The 4,489-nt window shown below is 34.0% G+C and overlaps 1 pseudogene; it reads left to right on the top strand.

Annotated features, from left to right (window-relative positions):
• Positions 1-3,727, top strand: part of LOC107139316 — a 70,381-nt pseudogene extending 66,654 nt beyond the window's left edge.
• Positions 3,728-4,489: the final 762 nt, after the last annotated feature.

Here is a 4,489-nt window from a genome sequence, read left to right as displayed (position 1 = left end):
TCTTATTGTCTAATTTTTTGAGTTCTTTGTATACTCTGGATATTAGGGCTCTATCTGAAGTGTGAGGAGTAAAGATTTGTTCCCAGGGTGTAGGCTCCCTATTTACCTCTCTTATTGTTTCTTTTGCTGAGAAAAAACTTTTTAGTTTGAGTAAGTCCCATTTGTTGATTCTAGTTATTAACTTTTGTGCTATGGGTGTCCTATTGAGGAATTTGGAGCCCAACCCCACCGACTGTAGATCGTAGCCAACTTTTTCTTCTATCAGACGCCGTGTCTCTGATTTGATATCAAGCTCCTTGATCCATTTTGAATTCACTTTTGTGCATGGCGAGAGAAAGGGGTTCAGTTTCATTTTGTTGCATATGGATTTCCAGTTTTCCCAGCACCATTTGTTGAAGATGCTATCCTTCCTCCATTGCATGCTTTTAGCCCCTTTATCAAATATAAGATAGTTGTAGTTTTGTGGATTGGTTTCTGTGTCCTCTATTCTGTACCATTGGTCCACCCGCCTGTTTTGGTACCAGTACCATGCTGTTTTTGTTACTATTGCTCTGTAGTATAGTTTGAAGTCTGGTATCGCTATACCGCCTGATTCACACTTCCTGCTTAGCATTGTTTTTGCTATTCTGGGTCTTTTATTTAGGAATTGGTTATTTGAAAAGTTACACAATATTGATAAACCTGTGGCCAAACCAAAAGAAAAAGAAGACCCAAATAAACAAAATTAGAGATGAAAAAGGAGATATCACCACAGATATTTCTAAAATCCAGAGGATTATTAGGAACTATTTTGAAAATTTATACTCTGATAAATCAGAAAATCTAGAAGATATTAACAAATTTCTAGACCCACAGAGCCCCCAAATTGAACCAAGATGATATAGAAAGCATAAAGATACTGAAGAAGCAATTAAAAGCCTTCCAACAAAGAAAAAAGCCCAGAATCAGACGGGTTTCTCAGCTAAGCTTTATCAGAACTTAAAAGAACAACTAAACCAGTCTTCCTCAATTATTCCATGAAATTGAAAGGAAGGGACACTTTCAAACTCACTTCAAGAAGCCAGTATCACCCTGACACCAAAACCAGACAAAGACTAATATCTACAAAGAATTCTACAGACTAATATCCTTGATGAATGGAATATTACAATTAAAAGAGAATAAAATCATGGCATTTGCAGGTAAATGGCTGGAGCTGGAGAATATCAAGCTAAGGAAAGCAATCCCAAAAAACCAAAGGCCGAATGTTTCCTCTGATATATGGATGCTGATCCATAATGCAGGGAGGGGGTGGTGGAGGAACTTTAGATAGGGCAAACGGGAGGGAGGGGAAGCGAGGGGGCAAGGGGGTAGGAAATATGGTAGAATGAGATGGACGTCATTACCCTAAGTTCATGTATGAAGACACAAATGGTGTTACTCTACTTTGTGTACAACCGGAGACATGAAAAATTGTGCTCTATATATGTACTATGAATTGAAATGCATTCTGCTGTCATATATAACAAATTAGAATAAATAAGTTTAATTTAAAAGTATATGAAATGTTCAAATATGCATTATAGAGAAATCATTTTTTATCTTTAAAAATGTCTTAATAGTCTAGCTAACAAGTGTGCCATTTTCATTAGCCTCTTTCACCCATGTAATACTTCATCGATTTGAGGAATTATAATGCTATTTTCAGTTGAAACTGTTAACATCATTATGAATATTATTATGATTACCAAGGTGAAGAATTTGGTCATTAACTTTACATGTTTAATTGGTGTAAATGATTTGAATATAAAGTTTACATTCGTTGTACTTACATACACAAAAAAATAATAATGGAAAATTTGTTAATTTGCTTCTTAAGACTTCATGGTAGAATTTCTTTAAGAATAAACTTTCATACTACATGTAAAATTTTATTTGAAAACTCCATTTAATCATCTTCTCCTTGGTTAGGTAAGTGGTCAGGTTCACCTAAATAAGCATATTTTCAAAATTTTGGTATCAGGAAGGGAAAATTAATAATAAAATAATTTAAATAATGAAAAAAGGCAAAAATCCTTAATAAAATATGAGCAGACCACATTTAAAAACACATTGAGAAAATCATACACCATAATTGAGTGGCTTTCATCCCAGGGAAGCAAGATTGTTTCAACACACATAAATTAATAACTGTAATTCTCCATATACATAGAATTAAGCGTAAGAATCACATGATCATCTCCATACAGAAAAAGCCTTTGACAAAATCCAGCTCCCATTCATGTTAAAAATGCTGAAGAAACTAGGGATGGAGGTAACTTACTTCAACATTACCAAGGCAATCAGGCAAGAAATTAAAGGAATACAAATAAGAAAATAAGTCGTCAAATTATCTGTTTGATGATGTCATGATCCAATATGTAGAAGACCCAGAAAATCACCAGAAGAATTCTACAGTTGATAAGTGAATTCAAAAGTAGGGTACAAAATCAACTTTGTAAATGAATAGCTGTCCTATATTCCAATAGTGAGTCTGCTAAAACAAACAAACAAACAAAAGCCTTCAGGAAACTTTTCTGCTGACAATAACCTAAAACAAAACAAAAACATAAAAATCTTACACACACACACACACACTTTGGAGTAAATCTAAGGGATTCCTGAGAAGCCAAGGGGACGAATTTGAAAACAAGATTCACAGTAGCAACTTTCCTCTCTGTAAAATCTTGATGAATAAAAAAACTAAAGGAAAAAAACAGTTATAACTCATATCTCTAAAGGTCATACCCTAGCATTTTAATTTTTTTAATTTAGAATAATTGGGGGAAAAAAGTAAATGATGGCAGAAAACCAGACTGAGAGAATTCTTTGGACTTTTCTGAAGACTTGGCTTGAATTTCTGGAAACACGTGGACATCTTATTCCAACTAGTACCCAAAGTCTCCAGGTAAGCAATTCTGATGAAGATGAGGAACAAGGTGGAAAAAAAAAAAATGAAGAGTGATATCAACCACAAGGAAGAAAAAAAGGAAAAAGAACCAGGCAAATTTTCGTTTTAGACTGAAAAAAAAAAAAAAAAAAAAGGCTTTCTACAATGTAAAGACTACTGAGAAAGCCACGCATGCGAACACTAGGAAAGAAGGAGAATGTGCTTCTCTTCATCAAGAAACCTACAGTGTACACATGGATATTGTCAGTGAACTCGTTGTACAAGGGGCAGATGTTCATGCAATAATTGTGGTGGCTGGACACCCCTGCATACCACCAGTAAGTGGGATAATAACAGAGTGGCTTCTTCCTACTTCAGTATGATGCAGATGTCAATTCTCAAACAAAAGGCTTCTTGGCCCCTTGCATCTTTCTGCTGGGAACGGAGACAACAAAGATGATGAGGAACACTCCATTATCCATACTTGTATGTATACACACACACACGTGTGTGTGTATACACATATATGTGTGTATATATACATATATATATACACACATATATACATAAACACAGATAGATAAATCATTATATCAAACCAGGTCTAAAGAACAACTTGGAAGAAATTGCATTTGATATTGCCAGGAGAATGAGTATCTGTCACTACCACTTTGAAATTGAGAAAGGCTATACTAATCTTTCAACTCAGTCTAAAACATTCTAGTAATTTTCTTAAGTTTCTAAATACCAGTGCCTCCTTTGTATACAATGTAAAAATTTTCCATAATAAAGTTGACATCAAAAGTCTTCCTACAAAAATTCAGTGGTACTCATAGTAATGTTATTCCAAGTGAATTGCCTGATCTTGATGTCAAAATGTATTTGAGAGTTGTTGGTCTATATCTTTAATGATTTCTGTGGAGTTTGTGATCTGTATGAGGAGTAATTTAACCTTTTCTTAAAAAGGACTCAATATGCTACAACAAAAACTAAAGATATTTTTGGTGGTCATCCAAGAGAAATATATTTTTAAATAACCCACATCCCAGATCTTTATTGAGTATTTAGCATAGTTCCATGTATTTTTATAAACTGAGGTAAGTGAATTTAAGAGTCTTAAATACACTGATACAACTCAGCTAACTATATTCCATGGCCAGTTGTTTTTACTTTAAACCATAAAAATTAATATATAAGTGACATGACTTTTCATAAGTTAAAAAAAATGGTTTTTTTTTCCTCATACATGGAAAGGAGAGTCAAATCAGACCAGAAAAAGGTGGGGAATGCAAAGGATCCCATGAAAATAAAGGGGGAAGGAGAAAGAAGAAGAAAAGGGAGGAGCTGTGGAATGAAGTTGACCAAATTATGCTATGTACATATTAGAATATATCACAGTGAGTTCCGCCCTTATATAAAGCAACAATTTAAAAAATAATAGAAGACAGACCAGTAGAGCAGAGATGGGGAACAGGGGGAGGGAAATTACAATATCAGGGATTGAAGTGGAGCAAATTATATTCTATGCATTTATAAAAATGTCAAAATGAACTACTATAATGTGTAACCATAATGCAATAA

Source organism: Marmota marmota, unplaced genomic scaffold, assembly GCF_001458135.2.
Source record: "Marmota marmota marmota unplaced genomic scaffold, marMar, whole genome shotgun sequence".
Lineage (NCBI taxonomy): Eukaryota > Metazoa > Chordata > Mammalia > Rodentia > Sciuridae > Marmota > Marmota marmota.
Note: the sequence above shows the minus strand (reverse complement) of the source record. Positions and strands in the feature narration are given on the sequence as shown.